The following is a 20,440-nucleotide window of genomic DNA, read 5'->3' on the forward strand; positions in this document are numbered from 1 at the left end:
GATCCATATACACGGTAGGGTGAGGAACCCTATCGCTCGGTTAAAAGAGTACATGGATAAGACCGTAGAGAATGACAAGTACACGGTGGCTGAGATCCCGCAGTGGAGAGACGGATGGAAGAGAACGTTTGTATTTAGATCACGAGCGCAAGTGCAAATACCGAGATCAGTCTACTTCAGGAAACTGGGTACGGTAGCGTCACTTGGTGACATTATACACTACCTTAGAAAACACAAGAAACGCGCAATGTTTTTTTTCAGACAAGTCGAACTACCGTAGTTAAAAGTGTCAACTCAACACGGACACGGTCCGTGTGCAATATGGAGCCAAACAAGAAGAAGGTAAGATTTGACGACAGAGTGAAGGTTCATTTCGTTCCAAGATACGATGAGTGCAGAGGTATTGATGTATCACATGTTTTTGAGCAAATGAGGAAAGCGTATATAAATGTTAAACGGACAGATGGTGACATCATTGATAAAAATGGAGCGGAACGAGAAACAGCTTACAGCCGAGATATCAAAGTTGAGAACGGCCATCAGGCGAAAAGTATAAGGAGTTTAAACAAGGGACTCTGTCTACCGAGATACGTCTGGAAAACCAGTACAAACCACTCCTGTCTGAACTGCGAAAGAAAACCAAGAATTCCGAAAATATAAAAATCGAACCTGAGGAAGAGCAGCAGGAGATAAAAGAGGAACTCTTCTCTCCCGCTGTAACATCATCTCCGAGAGTACCCGCTTACTTACAGGACGACGAAGTGCTGGAGACTAGTGATCCACCTTTACCCGAAGCAAGCGATATCCTTTCCACCGCTAAAGGACAACTAGAGGCTTCACAATGGGTGGAAAACACATTCCAAAATGCACTTACAGTCAAGTACATGAAGTCACTGATGAAGGACATTCCCAGTCAAAGAAAGATTGATTCCATATACGGACCACGCTATGATAACGGCACACTAATGATTGGAAACAAAGTGTTAAATTTCGATAGTAACGGCAGTATAGTCATAGATGATGTGTACTACAAACCTACGAAAGGTCTGTACGAATTAGTCTTTAAACGCGCACCGTTACATTACGATGAAACTGATTTTGGTCACTTACAAGGATATATTGAACAGGACACACGCTCACAAAAGAGGTTACAATTATAAAAAGTACCATAAACCGTAACAAATCGACAAAAATACGAACTTGTCATTTCAAAACTATTTCCCAAAGCTTACTCGGGCAAAGGCTTCAAGGACATGTCAAACCCTGATCCCGTGTATTACGACGATCCGAATGAATTGTGTGAGAGATTAAAGGTTTTAATAGGTTCAGCTGAGGCGGGTTAATACGGGTCATAAAAACGAAATTATAAACATCGTGGAAGAGTTGAGGGAGTTGAAACTCATCCGTGGTAGAGGAAATTCCAGGTATAGAGCATTGGTATAAAAAGTAAAGGATGTTCTCTTAGATTACAGTTTCAAAATGAGCGTGGACAAGTTTTGGTCGCACCGGTGGCGAGACCGGTAAAAGAGGCCCTCCTGGGGTCGGGTTTCGCATAACGGTAGACGGTGATTACGATATCAAGGGCAAGCGGTTATGTAACGTGGCCGACGCCCAGCAGAGTCTAGACGCTATAAACCTGCAGACCTTGGACAAGAAATTAAATGGCACTAAAACGGATATCACCCCGGTCTATGCTCAAGACACTCAAACTCGATGCCAGAAATAACAGAATACCTAACGTAGCTAACCCTACGAACGAAGCTGATGCCGTCAATTTGCGAACGCTAAATAAAAGAACATTAACGTTCGATACTGAGATAATAGACGCTAAAAAGAGAAGAATAATCAACCTGAGCGATGGTGAAGGAATAAACGACGCTGTCACTGTCACTCTGTCACAACTACATAACCTTACACCTATCAAGAGTATCAGAGATTCTACCGTTACTTTCAATAATTTCAGACTGCGCAGCGTTGGATGGCCAGTCGAGCCTAAGGACGCTACGACTAAACGGTATGTAGATAGTCGTATACCCCAAATGGGTAAAGACGGGCATTGGAGTTTTGGACATAAGCGTCTGAGCGAGATTGAAGAGCCTCTATACGAGGGTGAAGCTGTTAATCTCAAATACTTTCAAAAACACGCCATGACCAGAGCGGTGCAAGATTGGAACGCGCAAACCGGTAAAATCACTAATCTGAGAGATCCTACCGACATGAGTGACGCGGTGACCGTGAATTACCTAGTGAGAGTACTGAGCGAAGTCTATTACGGTATGTACAAACTACTGGCTCCGACGCTGGACGCTATACACTTAACCGATAAAGACGAGTGGATCAGGTTCAACATTGTCAACCCATACTTTAGGGACCCGGTGAGCAGGGTGGTGAGATCGAGATATAAGTAGGTTGTTGACATTTTTAACCGTCGAACTTTAATAATGTCTCAGCCGTGTACCAGAGACCGGACGGAGACGTAGTCCATGATTGTGGACAGGACTTTATACGTTATAGATTACCCGTCACTTAGACTGTCCAATCAAAGACCCATTAGCAGAATCGTACATAACAGAATTAAGAAAGTCAATACAGCGTTAAACAGTAATATGGGTAAGACCTACTTCTTTGTCGATGACAAGTTTGTCGTAGAGTTGAACGAATGCACCCTCACAGGCACCATGTTAGGGATGACCTCAAGCGTACTCCCAGGTGTTCCAGGATCTATAAAGGGTGGATTCAGGTATATAAACGGTCGTATTTACTTTATAACAGACAGTTACGTGCTGGAGTTTGACGAGTTTACCGGTACTGTCACGAAATCCGAGGCGGATATCTTCGACGTACTGCAGATTACTTGTGTGCGTGAATCGCTACTCAAACAGTTTGTATAAAGTGATACGGTATATAAATGGCGAATCACAAGCGTAAATCAAACAGAGTGAAACGAGCTGTCAAGCGGGGCAGAGGTATAGTGACCAGCGCGCTGAGAAACGCACTGCCCGCTGTAGGCACCATAATAAATCGTGCTGTTGACGCTTTACCAGTTGAGTTACACCTCCCCGGGGGTTTTCGTTACTGTGGGCCAGGCACCAGGTTGTCTGAGAGACTTGCACGTGGCGATAAGGGTATTAATAAGTTGGACGAATTCTGTAGAATCCACGATATAGCGTACTCGAAATACACGGATTTGGAACACCGGCGAGAGGCCGACAAAGAATTGGCCAGAAGAGCTTGGCAAAGGGTGAAATCAGGAGACGCTAGTGTAGGAGAAAAGGCTGCGGCCTTAGCAGTGACTGCGGCCATGAAAGCTAAAACAGCGTTTGGGGGTGGGAGAAAGAAAAAAAACAAAGACAAAGCGAGGGAGGGGTAAGTCAAAAGGGCGAGGTCTCTACCTGAAACCTTACCCAAAGAGGGGAGGTGGTGGTGGGGGTGAGGAGGAAAAGGAAGAGGTGTTGTAAAAAAAAAACAACAATCTCGATACCGATAAAACCTCTAACAAACCACGAATTGATCCGTTACGCGAGGTTACTCGATATTCCGAACTTTCGAGGTGTATACATGAGGGACACACTGCCCAAGACCCCGCGGCTGTACGAGTCGGCCATAGTAAATCTGGACAGTTCACGAGGTGAAGGAACGCACTGGGTCTGTTATAAGAAACTAGGAAATAGAGTGTACTACTTTGACAGTTTTGGTAATCTGAGACCGCCGGTAGAACTCGTATCTTACTTTGGGTCCGGTGTCAGTGTACAGTATAACTATGAGCGTAAACAGTCTGATGACTCAGTAGTCTGCGGACACTTGTGTTTGAAGTTTCTAGCAAATAATGTTTTCACTTAGCGGTGTGGCCCCGCACGTATCTTGTGAGGTCTTTCCACCAATGGATTTGAGCGATGGGGAGTACGAAATCGGCCTAATTGACCTGTCCACGTACTATACAATTCCGAACATTGAAAAGGGTGTAAATGACAAGTTTCACTACGGAAACGGTTAAAGAGATAGTAATAGATGAAGGGTCGTACGAAATTGAAAACATCGAAGAATATATCAAGTCGCACATTGACGGAGGCGTGACGTTCAGTCTTAAGGCAAACAATAACACTCTAAGGTTCCGAAGTATCGTGCAGTGAAGCGATACATTTCGAAATATCGGGATCCCTAGCTCCTGTACTAGGTTTCACCGCGAAAATGCTCGAGCCTAATAGAGTCCACATGTCCGACCTCCCCGTCAGTATTATGACGGTAAAACACGATACGTGTTGAGTGTAATATCGCCCGAGGATCCTTTCAAAACGGTGTAGAAGGACACGTGCTGCATGAGTTTTTACCCTGAAGTCGCTCCAGGGTATAAAATAGTCGAGAAACCGAGCACAGTCATCTATTTACCTGTGAACGTCCGTAGGGTGAACAATATAGCTGTCTCTCTCAAAGACCAGACCGGTGAATTGATAAACTTTAGAAACGAACCATTATCGTTACGTATACACATAAGGAAACGGCAATGGGCCTAGTATTTAGAGAAGTGCCGTACACCGTTCCCCTCATTCGATCACAAAAGACCGTGGTGTTAACACCTAAGAACATCAAGTTTATTAGATCGCTGGGTTTTTAAGTATGGCTCTGCTATCGATAGAATCGGCCGTCGAGTACGATGAGGCGATAACCGGTTGGGAGTTTCACTCTCACAAACCGTACGCCTCGTCAACTCTAAAGAATAACGACGAAATCAGGATTCCAATCAGTCAACAGGATATAATTACAGCACCGTTCGAAAGCAGTTTACACATCAGCGGAAAAGTGCGTGCCAAGAAGGCAGATGGGGCCCGCGGCCAGTGTTACATTAATAAACAACGCTATTGCATTTTTATTCGACGATATAAGGTACGAGATCGGCGGTATAGAGGTTGACAGGGTGAAAAATGTAGGTATTACAAGTACAATAAAAGGACTGATTTTCCATCAGGAAGGAGGAGGAGGCTGGTCTCTTGAATGCATGTTGGCTAGGTCCGGGTGAAACCGGTCAGGCCAGTGAATTTACATATTCAGTGCCTCTAAAACTGTTGCTGGGTTTTGCCCGAGGATTATAAAAAAGATCGTGGTCAATGTCAGACAGGAACTGATTATCTTGAGGTCGGCTACCGACATTAATGCGGTCAAAAGCACGGATGCGGTTAACCTCGACTTTGAAATAACCTCGCTCTACTGGCGTGTTCCACACATTACTGTATCCGACAGTTACAAATTGAAATTATTGCGTGTTATTGAGAAAGATACTCTGATTCACCTGCCCGTTTCGGTCCTGGGAAATTCACGAATACCCCTCTTTAACCACAAACGACTCGTCAGAGTTGGACGATAAAAACGAGCTCTCAAATTGAGAAACCCCGCTACGTTGTTTTGGCATTTCAGACAGGAAGAAAAAATGATCTGAAAAAGGATGCGTCTTCTTTTGACCGTTGCGACCTGACAAATGTAAGACTGTATTTGAATTCGCAATATTATCCTTACGACAATGTCCACGGTGACTTGTGCATTTTTTTACGAGATGTTTACAAGATTCCAAAGCTCGTACTATCAGAAACCGGGAGCGCCTACCGTTGATTTTGAAAAATTCAAGTCCCGCGCACCGCTCTATGTGATTGATTGTTCTAAACAGAACGATTCGCTCAAGTCGGGACCAGTAGACGTGAGATTGGAATTTGAGGCGAAAAAATAATTTTCCGGCAAACACGACGGCATACTGTCTCCCTCTTGCATGACTCCCACATGGCGTACACCCTGCTTACCGGTAACGTTAAAACGTATGATGTAATAGTGGTGGTGGTGGTGGTGGTGGTGGTTGGTGGTGGGGATCGTTAGGTATAAATTGAGCGACTCCTACGCCGATGTACATTACCTACCCAGTGTTGAACACTCTCGCAACGATGGGGCTATACATTCGCGGTCATAAGGAAGGAGTAGAGATGAGATCATTGGGATACTTCAACTGCATTCAGTTTACATCCAATGCCAGCTTTTACGATGTTAAGGATTTTAACAAAATTGAGATTCGTTTTGAGGTAGACAACGATGACCCCGAGGCCTACGGTGGGGAGGGGGAGAATAATCCTATTAAACAGGCTCTAAATAGGTATAGAGAGTGGTATAAAAGCTGGAGTGTACACTTCCTTGTGGAAGGACGGAAAGATGAAAACATGTAAATACCTCGACTGTGCTAATTTCACACCCAATAGCGCGTTTTATGATGTGACGGGTTTTGACAGAATTAGGGTTAGATTTTGCAGAGAGGATGATGTGAAGCTGAAAGGGTATAAAAAGGGTATCAAAGCGTATGTACAACGCTTGCTTGTACAAGGACGGGATATTTAAAGGGTGTAAAAACATCGACTGTGATAATTTAACATCCCATGGCGACGCCTGGGATGTGAGGGGCTGTGACAAAATTACTGTCTCTTTTTTGATAGATCCTCTCACATACGAACGGGAGGAGGGTGGAGGGGGAAGAACCACCTGCTAAAAAATCTCATTGGTCAAAATAAGCGCGTCTCTGATTGGTCTAAATTCGGAGGATTAAAGTATATAAGGGGTACTGTGGAAGGTACGGTCATACAAGACCGAGACCGAGACCATGGAGGACCCATCAACGGCTATGGACCTGGAGCCTACGAGGATCCCAAGACGCAAAGAGCCTATAAACTCGTTAACGGGAATTTTTCTTAAGTCTGTTTATTTTATTGATTGTGATCTTTCAAAGTGTGTGATTGTGGGTTTTGTTAAAAACCGGGGTGACTCTCTCTCGGAATACTGTTTAAGGGTAAGAAGGGTTGCGTTTATTGGTCATTCGATGTGTTTAACGAGTTTTCACAACACTTCAATTCCGTAACCCTGGCTCTGGAGAATAAAACCCAAATTTATATTAAATCAGACACGGAGGAGGAGGATATCAAGGTCACAAATGTTTTCGGCCGTATGCACGTGTTTTCTCTTTGACGGGGAGCATACTTTAACTCTTAACAAGCACGAGTGGGATCAGTTCACTGCCAACATCCCACTGATGTACATCGTATTGAGAGACCTGTTCTTGATTGAGGAGCCTGTTAAAACCGCAAATTGAAAACAGTGACAGTGACCTCCTCCCTAGTCGCATAGCTCACAGGCTGTCTCTCGAAATTGAACTTTTCAAACGATGGCCAAATGGAGGCGATAGTTGAGTTTCACGCTTTTAAAGATAATGACAATCGATTTATTGTAAAAGAGTTTTGTAATAATCAGTCATCTCTTTCGTGCACACATCGTATTCAAGCCTCCATACGATAAAGCGGAGTTAAATTCTAAAATGGCCAGAACCGTTCGGTGGCTGGAGCACAACATCAAGTGGGAGGAGGGTGGTATAGAGTACGATGAGGAGCTGATTACGCGCTCTTTGTAAACCCTTTGCTACTGTATATACTAAAGGACTTGAAAAGGTCAACTTTCTGTCCAGCTTTCATAATAACGTAGTTGATAGAAATGTAGTTGAAAAGTCAGGAAGCAATCGTTTCCGATACTCACTGTATTCTGCCTCAACATAATAGTGGCTTCACTTATGCTTGTGCTTTGAAAAAAGCTCTAGAGGGGGGGTGGGGTGAGTGAGTGGTAAGCTCCTAAGGCAGGCCTAAACTCTGTAAGTCCTGGGCTTTCAACTGCTCCTTACGGCAGGCCTAAACTCCGTAAGAACCGGGAGCAGTTGTGTGTGTGTATGTGTGTGACAGATACCTCTATGGCAGGCCTAAACTCCGTAAGTCCAGGGGTATGTACCTCGCTCTAGATGCTGTAAAATAAATAAAAATAAAAAAATAAAAAAAGTCTTTGCGAGTGTTTTACGAGTTACATTGAAAGGCTTCTCCGAGTAAAGTTACTTGTTACACTCGCGAGGATAAAAAAAAATAAAAAATAAAGTATAAAATAAAACGTATCTCACCGAGAGACAGGGTTTCGGCATTGAGTTGAGAAGTCCTGTCATTGGTGAGGTACAAAAAAATATGTTGGGAGGTAGCAAATTTGTCATGGAATGGCTACCACCTGTGATGAGCGATGGTTGGGGCTCATCACCCGAGAGGTTAGGCCTACTGGGGATGCTCTCGGTTAACACAAAAAAGAACGCGCCTAAGACCTGACCTCATGGGTGGTGTGGAACGAAGGTCACCCTTGTACCAGCACATGTGACAGGATGCGGTCCGGCTGCATATAAGCAGAGGACGCGTGTGTATTCTGCACTTTCCTATCATGTCCGACTGTGAACGTTTAGCCATAGTCTGCTTCCTCATGGCCACCACCATGTTCGTGGTCATGCTGGGAGTACTGTGTTGTGCCCCTAGAGCCAGGATCGGGAACACTACAGTGTTGTCTGTTGATTCTCGGCACTCCTGAGTGTGGTATCAGCCGGCAGTGAAGACGTAAGTCATGTAATAATTTCATGTAAATGTTATACTGTTTTACTGATGTATTTAGTAATGTTCGATTAATGTTTAGGAACAACCCTCGACGGCGTCTAACAAACGGTTGGACAGGGAACGATGAATGGAGCCATAGACTTGGTACGTTTATATCCAACACCGTTATGCCTACACTTTTAATGAAATCTATTACTGATACAGAATTATTTGCAGGCTCGACCATCGACATCGCGTGGAGGTTGGTCGGTGAGCGGGTGGTCTCGCAGAGGTCAGGAAGTGAGTGTTTGTTTCGTGTTTGTTTTCTGTTGTTGTTGTTGTTGTTGTTGTCTAGCACATGTATCGCATAACTTATAAATATTGTTTTAGGACCCCGCCAGACCCCGCAGTGAGCCGGTACCCATTCCCACTACGGTACGTAAAATAGTACTAATGTTGTTTTTTTTTTTTCGTCATATGACAGGTTTTTTTCAATTTTTATATCCTCTGTATTATTTGCAGACGGCGCGACCTATCTGCGTGATAGAGGATGTCTTTTCGTTGGCTCCTCACCGTTTCAGGCCTATTGTGAGTTTTACTGTGATATTTTTACGGTGTTACACTTTACGTATGTACTACCTTAAGGAATTTATGACTAACGGGTTTGTTTTCTTTTGTAAGAGACGTGTGGAGGACTACATGGAGTTCTGTGACGAGGATCTTGGGCAGGTAATAACCATTCTCTCATCTATGTACCGATATTTGAACGGTTAGCGGCGTACACTGATGATTCTCCTCGTGTTTTTACAGATGTTTGCAGAGTCCGACCTTGTCGAGGCTCTTGACCGGGCGGAGAGTCAAGAGCACGATAGGGAGATCACGGAACTGCTGGATCGCCTGAAACGAGCCGCAGGAGGTCTGGGATGAAACTAGTCTGGATCAAAGGGTTAGTTCCATCAATTGAAAGTACAATTTACGGATGTGTGATAAATAGCATATCTGAGGGTGTATGTATATGTACAGATCAGCTCACTGCAGCCTGCATTGCTGTCTCAATCACAGTCTGCAGCTGTTCAGAGGACAGGCGTTTGGAGATGGTCACTGCCTGCGGGCAGTGACGATAACAGCTATGACACCTCTCAGAGGCGCCGTTCCGTAGACGCCTCTGTCGCACCGTCACCCACTCCTCCGACTCGCCCCGCCCTCCCCGGTACCACTCCGTGATGACCTTCTCACCGACCGGCGGATCGTCAACGGAGTCCGCCTCTACGTTCCTATCATCGCCAGAGTACGCCCCCTCAATACCTCCGTCACCGGAGCTCCCACAAATTCGGCCTACGGTACGCGATATTGAATTACTTGAATTGTACATTATGACTTGTTTACAAGTGATGTAATCTTTCTTCTTCTTCTGTTTTAGCCCAGGGTTCGTGGAAGTGGCGAATCCCTCTGTCGCACCGTCACGCACACTCCTCTGACTCGCCCGCCCTCCCCGGTACCATTCCATGATGGCCTCTCAGGCCTCTCACCGGCCGGCGGATCGTCAAACGGAGTCTGGCTCTACGCTCCTATCGTCGTCAGAGTACGCCCCCTCAATACCTCCGTCACCGGAGCTCCCACAAATTCAGCCTACGGTACGCGGTATTTGAATTACTCGAATTGTACATTATGACTTGTTTACAAGTGATGTAATTTTTCTTCTTCTACTTCTGTTTTAGCCCAGGGTCAGTGATTGGGAGGCGCGGGAATGTATTGCGGCGGCCCTCCACAGTATCCGAGTACTGATGCGGGAGCTGCAATGGACGGCCAGTCGCATCCTTCTAGATACCGACCATAGGCGACAGATCAGACTCGCCCCGCAAACTTGGCGGGAGCTTCGTGAGGACTTGGAGAATTTCCTACGATCCGTTTGGGAAAGAATGGAGGATGCCAGGCGTAATAAACACCACTCCTCCACCCCCGGACGCCGAGGAGACACCTCTTTCACAGCCGCGTAAAGTTGAGTGTCCTGTGTGTATGGTGAATCTTCCCACGGTTTGCTCTTCGGCTGTGCGGTCATACTCTCTGTCGGGCCTGTGCCGACAGAGTACACACATGTCCCACGTGCCGAGCGTTAATCATGGGGAGGTTCAACATATACCTCCCGAGGTAACTCCAGCTCTAACTTCAATTGGTTTCAAAATTCACTTTCCATTTTAAATTCTTCAATTGGTTTCAAAAATTCACTTTCCAAGGGACGGGGCATTATCGGGTCGTGGAGTGACAACCAGTTTCAGACTGGACAGACTCCTATACCTCGGTAATGCTTAACCTGGTTACTGTGTTTCACACACAGTACGAGTGTTCCGCAACCACACTCAGATAACGTCTTACTTAATTTTTATCTATATTATTATTATATATAAATAATTATTTTGTAGTGTGAGGGGAATCCTAGGGAATTTTTCCCGCCAGCGCGCGCCCACGGGCACCGCCATCTAAAGAAAGTGAGGTTATGTTTACGTGGGGCGCGGCCATAATGGTTTTTTTTTTTGATCACGTGATACATGGGCGCAGCCATGTTGGAATTCCCTCCGTCCCTCGTTTTCTCCCTCACCGGACCCAACAAATCACCGATTTTACCGAAAAAAAAACAACGATTTTGGACACCCAAAATCACCGATTTACCGAAAAACAACAATTTTGACACCCAAAATCACCCCAAAACACTAGGATAAGAGTGTGAGGAGGGAATTTCTCCCGCACACGAGGGAATTTTCTCCCGCACATGTGGGAAATTTCTCCCTCTGCGCATGCGCGGCGGCCGCCATCTTGGATCACGTGACCCCCTCTCGACCAATCAGAGCCCTGTCCGCAAGGGGCGCAAGGTCTACTAAGGCTGTTATAATTTTTAATGATTTTAAACAGATTTTCTGGTTATTTTTCCGAGAAAAAAGTTCGATATTTTTAGATGTTATAACTTTATCTGCCTTCACATAAAGTAGCTATGGTTTGAAGGGGTGAGTTCATCTGAATGTTGTGTTTAGCTCCAGTTTCACCTTTCTATTACAAATCTGACGCTGCCACAATCTTGACTCCTGGAAACTAGAGTCAAGTTCGTCTAAATATATTCCTCACCGTGTTTATAGGTCGTGTCTAAACGTCGTGATACATTAGATTGTTCACCTGATGAGAGACAATGAGCTTTTACGCTAGTTTACATGAAATGTTTTAGTCTCAGTGTCTCTGATGTCAAAACGATGTAGTGGTTGGGCTTCATCGTCGACATTTATTTACCTGTTCAGACAAATATGACTCCAGATTCCAGGAATCAAATCTGTGACAGCGTCATATGTCAGACGCTGCACTAAAAGGAAGGTGAACTGGGCTGAACTTTACATACACAATAAATGTCTTGTCACATAAAAATCTTCCCTTCTCATTACTCATCTACGGATTTTGATTGATAAAAAACCATGGTTTTACTTTGGCCATACTACCAGAAACATCTATTGTAATCTATAGTCTCAGAACTTGTATACAGGAGTGTCGATGGCCGAGAAGGCTAATGCATAATAATTTTGAATCGGAGTTAGTTAGATATAGCGCAGGTTCAAGTCCATTACACTGTCTATCAATACCGTCAAAGTTGTACTGTACCGACACTTATACTTGTTCTGTTTGATAAGATCCTTGCACGGGCCAATGGTCCATGAGGACGGACATCGCGCACAAGGCTCAAAAGGGACTCTGTTTAAAAAAATCCCTTTTTAATTTGAACTCCCCAAGCATGATTGAAGAATGTCCACTCGGAGGGGAAGCAGTTTATTCCCTAGGCAAATAATTTCTTTAGGAAACGGACATATCTTCCAGGAAAAAGTTTTAAATACTGGATATATATCTCCTTCATCCGATATAGTAGATGGACTCCATGAAATTCTAGATTAAACCACCTACGTTATCTGTTTATGTGTGCCAATTTCACATTTAGCTGATCAATGATACTACTTTCACTTACATCAAGCTCCTTAACCTCTTGCTGTCTTCTAGCAGTTTCTTATTCTCTTCTAGCAGAAGGGTGATTTCATTTTTAAGGATTGACATGCAATGATCAGATTGAGGCTACATGTTCCAAATCATCCTCAAGCATCTATGCCTTGAGGTATTTAACAAAATACTGTTTTGACTCAGGTTCTGATTATGGCTTATTTTGGATTAATTTACCCACATATGTCTTAAGAAATAATGCTTTGGAGAGCATGTACAAACACAGACCTTATAAGAGCTTTCAGACTCTAGAAACACAGCTGTTAGAGAACCATTGCGAAATTTAAACCCAGAGAGCTTTACAATCTGAATTGTTGACGCTGTCTAGTCTATATAATTAGTGAACAACTATGTTCTGTATATTTTTAAATGTCCCTTAACGAGGAGCGTAGACTACCATATTAGGAGACACAGAACGGTGGTTTATGAATACTTACCCTCACAGGCGGGAGTTTACTTTATTAACAGATGTCTAGGCTCAATCAAGAATGTCCCAACGCTCAAAGCGGTAACACTCGTCTAAAATGCCGTTCAGTGTTACATGCATTTTATAATGTAGGCGAGTTTCTGGCTTTGAGACTTGAAGACCTACCAATAGGCTGACTTAAAAAGCATGGTCTGGTGTTTATATAAACAAATAAATATATATTTCAGAGTGAATGTACATATTTGTATATTTTGCAAGGAGAAAACTGTAGCGAGCTTGACAAAGTTAATAGTATCCCTGCCTGGCTTTTGCAACGCAATAGATATTATATAGATTGAAAAAGGGTTTTCAGTATTAGAGAAAGGAAATTTCAAAAGTTCTTAATAATAATTATATGGAATCAATTGTGGAATACTTCTACAGATGCCAGTGTTACCAAAGATGTAGTTTTTGAACCGCATCTTGTGGACCAGATTTTCCATCATCATCTGCGTCCATGATAATTGCTCAATTTGATATCTATTTTTTTATTCCTGGAATATTGATATTATCTCTTACATGGAATTTTTTCCATACATGTCCATGTTTGAGATTTTACACTACAGTTCTCAAATTAAAAACCCATTACTAAAGAAGGCACGGCCACCTTTGTGGTGTAAAGCGTTTTACGCATCTTTTTACATCGTTTTTTTTTTTTTTTTTTAAATTTGGTATTGTATTTTAACAGTTATTTACAAAATAATAGATAGAATATTCAATATTTATTTCAAAATTAATACAAAAAATTGTAAAATATAAAGAAAAACGAGCCATGAAAATACCTCCAAATCAATGAATTTTAGGCATAAAATAATGATCCTTTAAAAGAACCCATTTTATATTGACAAAACTAGTTTAAATCTCTTGTTATTATAATAGAGAGACAAAAGAACTGACATTAATTTCCATCATCATCTCAAAGTTGTAACATCTAATTATAATTGGTAGACCACTTATAAAACGAGTTTTTATTACTATGCTCACGAAGGAAATATTCTAGGGAAATGTATGAGCATAAGTACTATTTTAGGTTATATATACATTTATCAAAGGGCAGAGATTTTAAAATTGTATCACTTATCTTTTGAGGGAACAAAAACAATAACTAACAAATATCGCTTCAATGTTTTTATACATAACCAAATTATTTAAAACAAAAAATTATGAGAAATTCATGTAATATTCATTGTTTTATACAGTTTTTAAATTCTGATATAATTTTAATAATATTAAAAATGATTTACTAATAATTAGTAACTGATGATATTAATAACGTGTAGATAGAATTACCTTACAGGAAGAATGGATAATATCATATTCTGTAAATGACGTAGCCGACTAATGGTACGGCTTTGGAATGAGGTATGGTTACATAAGCTCTAAAATACCTAAAATTACTTTCCTGATGCCATTCTGTTACATGCTCGCTAATATACGCCTGCTGTGTCTAATTAATACGTTCGGCTCCCAGGCGGGCATATATATGCCTTGTGGGTTTGTTTCAGTTTGACCAACCAACTTATATATGATAAAGACCTTGACCACATAAACAGCCATACTAAATATTTCCCTCCAAAAAATAATATAAATGTATTGTAGATTAGTTTATATATAACTAAATTGATTAGACGTAAGCACATTTTCACTGGTGGCACATATATTTACTTTTTCATTACCATAGACCTAGCTTACATATAAGTGTGCCTCTTGTTAATCTGCTATAATAATAAAAATTAAGTTAGAAAAAATGTTATGGTAATCAATACCTACTCATAAGTTTAAGTTTGAACTATATCTGAACTTTTTCCACAATCGTTGACAGGTTAACTGTGATTAAAATTTAAACCACAGTGGTACCAACTTTAATAAAAAATTACAAGTTTATATATGACAACTAGAAACTAAGTGGCACACAGTCTGACACACATCTCTTTCAGGCGATATACAAAATTTCATCAAAATCTCAATCATACACTAGACAAAAAATAATTTCACAAATTAAAATCAGAAATCACACTGGTCGATATCAGTGATACAAATTACTACATACATAAATTGTATCACACTGGTCCTGTAAAGTAAGAAATATGTGATCGACAAAACAACAAACAACAAAAATGTGGCGACTGGACTAATTTACAGGGAAATAGTGTGTAGTGTGGGAGCGAACGCGTACATCTTTGGCATATCAACTTACTCATTTATAATTTATTGCGCCCGTACTCATATTATGCGTGAATCATCAAACAAATTTTAAATTATTAAGAATTAAAATTATTATTTTATAATGTACTATACAATGCGTTAATATTAATATCTACGAGCTATTCTTATAGTTTGATAACTATTTGTTTCTTTTGCAAATTTCATACTTACGGATACATTTAGCGGGAAAATTGGTTTGTAAACTGAGACATGCCAATATTTGTCTAAAATATATCACTAAACCGCAAATTGGGTGTGTCCAATTCCAACAAGTAAAAAAGGATTCTTTATGACAATTCTTTATTGAAATTTACTGGTGTTTCGTGGAATATTTTTTATTAGTAAAGTCACACCTACATGTCCAATAAAGAAGTAAGTATTCACTCGTTACTATGTATAAGTACGTCAAATCTGCTTTTTAAAATAATGTTATTGTTGAGTAATTTTAATTATTAATTGGAATAACATTTTTGTGTAATTCATTAAAAATCATTTCCATATTTATACAACACAGTTTAAAATTAATTAAAGCTGAAGGCTCTTCCCTCATTGAAATATTCATTGGATATATGCTAACAAATATTAAAACTAAACGAAGGTCCCACCCCCCCCCCCCCCCACCCCCCCCCCCCCCCACCCCCCCCCCCCCCCACCCCCCCCCCCCCCCACCCCCCCCCCCCCCCACCCCCCCCCCCCCCCACGGCCTCGAAAAGATACGATAAACTAAATAAAGCTCAACTAAATCAAAGCTTAACTAAATTACGTCCTGCCCGATGCTAAGGAACGCCGGTGCCAACGTACGTCAAGCGACCCAGCGGCCTCGAAAAGATACGATAAACTAAATAAAATTAAACTAAATTTAACCTAGCCCGAAGCTCAGGAACACTGGTGCCAACGTACGTCAAGCAACCCAGTGGCCTCGAAAAGAAACGATAAACTAAGTTAAACTACGTTCAATCCTAGTCCAAAATTCAGGAACGCTGGTGCCAAGGTACGTACGTCAAGCGACCCAGTGACCTCGAAAAGAAACGATAATTAAGTAAAAACTAAATTAAAATTACGCCTAGCCCGAAGTTCAGGAACACTGGTGCCAACGTACGTCAAGCAACCCAGTGGCCTCGAAAAGAAACGATAAACTAAATTAAACTACGTTCAATCCTAGTCCAAAATTCAGGAACGCTGGTGCCAACGTACGTACGTCAAGCGACCCAGCGACCTCGAAAAGAAACGATAATTAAGTAAAACTAAATTAAATTACGCTTAGCCTGAAGCTCAGGAGCGCTGGTGCCAACGTACGTCAAGCGACCCAGCGGCCTCGAAAAGAAACGATAAATTAAGTAAAACTAAATTATATTACTCTTAGGCTGAAGCTCAGGAGCGCTGGTGCCAACGTACGTACGTCAAGCGACCCCAGCGGCCTCGAAAAGAAATGATAAATTGAGTAAAAACTTAATTTAAACTCTTCTTTACTAGTAATAGAACCTAATCCTATTCGTAATGATCTGTTTTCTTGCTACACTTTATATCTATAATTATATTCCGTTAGCAGCTTAAGTACGTAATGTTGCGTACTTATCCTATCGTTAGTGACTAGGCAAGTTCAGGTAAAAGCGTGTTTTGGCAGGTAAATAAGTACCTACTTACTTGCACCTTATCGTGGCGTGTGTGGGGGCAGCGACTCCGACTCGACGACTTCGACTGCAATCACCGACCGAAAGACAGCGACCGAGAGAGCGAGGAAGCCAGGCACAGCGTACTTACGTACTGTAGTACTGGAGTCGTCCGCTGTAAGGCGCTTCAGCCCTTGAAGCGAACTCCGGCGGATGTATCCTGAAACTCCGCGTCTTACCCGGTCGAGCCGGACCCCGCCGGCTGACGTCTCCCACGATGGCGTTGAGCTACTGGAGTATAATTGTAGGTGGAAGAAATAAAAATCATAACATGTCATTAACTAAAAAATATTCTCCTCTCAAAAACATAAGAAAAATTCCTTATTTAAACCCCCTATAAAAATGACATGTTACAGGTTTATTACAAATATCCGATCCGTTTGATACTTTTGGTTTTCTCTTTAGTTCATTTTTTAGAATTGGCAACCAAAGCGGCCTAATCTCGACTGATGGTTGACTGATTGGTTGGTCTGCCAATTTAATGTATGTTGCCTCAATTAATTTCCTTTTGAAGAAATGTGGTTCCCGATGTATTATGTGGGCTTCATCCCAATTCATATGATGGTCTTCGGACCAACAATGGTGTGCAATTTTTGACTTTTCTGTGAGACCCTTTCTCGTGTTTTCTTTCTGTTATTTTATCCTTACGTTTAGTGGTCTTTTTGTCTCGCCTATGTATTCCCTATTGCAGCTACATTTTATACTGTAAACACAGTTTTTGGAATCCTGTGTGCCATTTTTTGGTTTTCATTTTACGAGACTTTGTCTAAGAGTGTGAGGAATTCGAGCGAAAAGCTTTGGCTTCAGCTCAGTTCAAACCGGAGGTTTGGTGGCGGTATGTGGATGATACCTTTGTTATTTTTTCTCATGGAGACATTGAATTAAATATTTTTTTTGAATCACATTAATAGTATTTCTCCTTCCATCCGCCTCACAATGGAAGTGGAAGTCCAAAACAAGCTTCCCTTTTTGGATGTGTGTGTATTAAGAGATAGGGATGTCCTTATGACAACTGTTTTTCGAAAGATAATACACACAGGAAAATATTTAAATTATCAATCCAACCATCAAAAATCTGTCAAAGAGGGAGTAGCCTACTCGTTGTTTGATAGAGCAAAGAGCTTGTGCTCAGATAAAGATGGACTAAAAGAAGGATTTAAGAAAATTGAATCGGATCTCAGAAGCAATGGATACCCTCAATTAGTAATTAATAAGTGCAAACGAACCAGAAGAATCATTCCTGAGTCAGAAAAACAGAATTGTGATAAATTTGCGTTTATGTCAATCCCTTTAAAACACACAACACTCTTACACAAAGTCTCGTAAAAACCAAAACTAAAAAATGGCACACAGGATTCCAAAAAACTGTGTTTACAGTATAAAATGTAGCTGCAATAGGGAATACATAGGCGAGACAAAAAGACCACTAAACGTAAGGATAAAATAACAGAAAGAAAACACGAGAAAGGGTCTCACAGAAAAGTCAAAAATTGCACACCATTGTTGGTCCGAAGACCATCATATGAATTGGGATGAAGCCCACATAATACATCGGGAACCACATTTCTTCAAAAGGAAATTAATTGAGGCAACATACAATAAATTGGCAGACCAACCAATCAGTCAACCATCAGTCGAGATTAGGCTGCTTTGGTTGCCAATTCTAAAAAATGAACTAAAAAGAATACCAAAAGTATCAAACGGATCGGATATTTGTAATAAACCAGTGCGGAGTCACAATATGGTTTTAAGAAGTTCATCTCGCATGAACCAATAATAACGAAAGGGCCCGGCCCTGTCCCCCTTCCCTTGTATTTCCGCCATCTTGTTTTAGCCAGCCGTCACGATTACCATTGGCTAGTCCCTATGGTCAGTCGTAGGTGGTTAGTAGACGTATTGTGACCTTTATTCTGTAGTTTAGTTTTAATGATTAGTGTTTTGTATTAAGTGCATGTCTATAGAGTTAGTGAAGTTGACAAACAACATGTAGGTTGTGATTCCTGACTTAGGCGTGCCACAACGCTTTAGTAAGATTTGTTTATTTTAACCTAGTTTGTAATTATGTATTAGGTTAGTTCTTTACCTGAAGAAGAGATCAGATTGCAGATCTCGAAACGTAGTGTTACTGTTTTCTTGTTTCACTGAACGATGGCAAATGTCCGGAAAAATCCTTTTTCCTTCACAATCCTTCCATCGTCAAAAATAACCTTCAAACAAAGAGGAGAACACGGTAGCTGCACCGTGCTTAGAGATCGTGTCTAAAACCTCGTGATGCACTACATTGTGCATCTAATGAGAGAAAATGAACCTTTTCGGCTAATCTCGGTATCTTTGATGTTAGAAAGATCTAGTGATCGATTGGAGGTTCATTATAGACAAATATTACTCAGATTCCAAAAATGATGCCTGTGACAGCGTCATATATCAGACGCTGCACTGAGAGGAAGGTGAACTATAGCTAAAATTGTCACCTAGCTATAGTATCTGTCTTGTCACCTATATTCTCTCTTCCTCCTTACTCCACCTTCTTACGTCCATACATACATTTACATACTTCCACTTAACTTATTGGTTTTACAAGCTGTTTGTATACCCTCTACAGAATTTTATTGAGAATAAACAATGGTTTTTTCTAACCATATTACACTCTATAATCTATAAGTTTAGAACTTGTATACGGGAGAGCCAATGGCCGAGAAGGCTAAGGCGTCGGACATTGAATCTGAGTTATAGATAGTTCAGGTTCAAGTCCATTGCACTTTGTATCAGCACCGTCAAATTTGCACTGTACCGCCCCTTTTTCTTGCTTTAAAAAATAACTGCAGAAGCATGATTGAAGAATGTTTATTCCAGTCTTGGTAGACGTTTATTCGCTAAATGAATACTTTGTTTGGGAAAACATACCCATCTTCCTTACTAAGATATTATATACTTCCTTCTTCCGATATCTTATTACATATACTCCATGAAATTCTAGATTATACCTCCTACATTATCTGTCCAAGTGTACCGATTTCACATTAGCTGCTCCGTGGTATCTTGATTACTAATTTTAGTTGAATCAAGCTCCTTAAATTCTTGCTCTAGTGCCTTGTTTCCTTCTTTGAGAAGTGTTATTTCTTTTATAAGAGTGTCGTATTTAGAGACAAGGGAAATGGTTTCTTAGCTGATATAATATCTTGTTCCATTAGGCTATTCGCCCCTTCTGGAATAAATTCTACAGATGTTCGTGTTATAGATTATTTAGTTTTTCATCCATATCTTGTAGACTAGATTTTCCATCAGCATCTGCGTTAGGAGGATTGTCAAAATATTGACTTCTACATTTTGATTCCTGCAATCAAGATGTTACCTCTTGTATTGAGACTTTTATCCATAAATCTCTATGTTTGAGGTTTTACACTACAGTTCTCAAAATAAAATCGTCTACTAACAGTGACATGGCCACCTTTCTGAGTAGTGCTTTCACTGTACCTTTCATGTAGTTGTGCATTGTTATTCCATTTAACAGTTAGCAGGAAAAGACAGTAGGAAGATTATAGGGAAGTTAAAGAGCACAAGTATTATTTTAAGTTATTTGTAATCAATGGACAGATTTTACCAAATATCAAACTATAAATAGCAATATCAATACAATGTTTTCTATATAACCGAATAATTTA

This window comes from Homalodisca vitripennis, chromosome X, assembly GCF_021130785.1.
Source record: "Homalodisca vitripennis isolate AUS2020 chromosome X, UT_GWSS_2.1, whole genome shotgun sequence".
NCBI lineage: Eukaryota > Metazoa > Arthropoda > Insecta > Hemiptera > Cicadellidae > Homalodisca > Homalodisca vitripennis.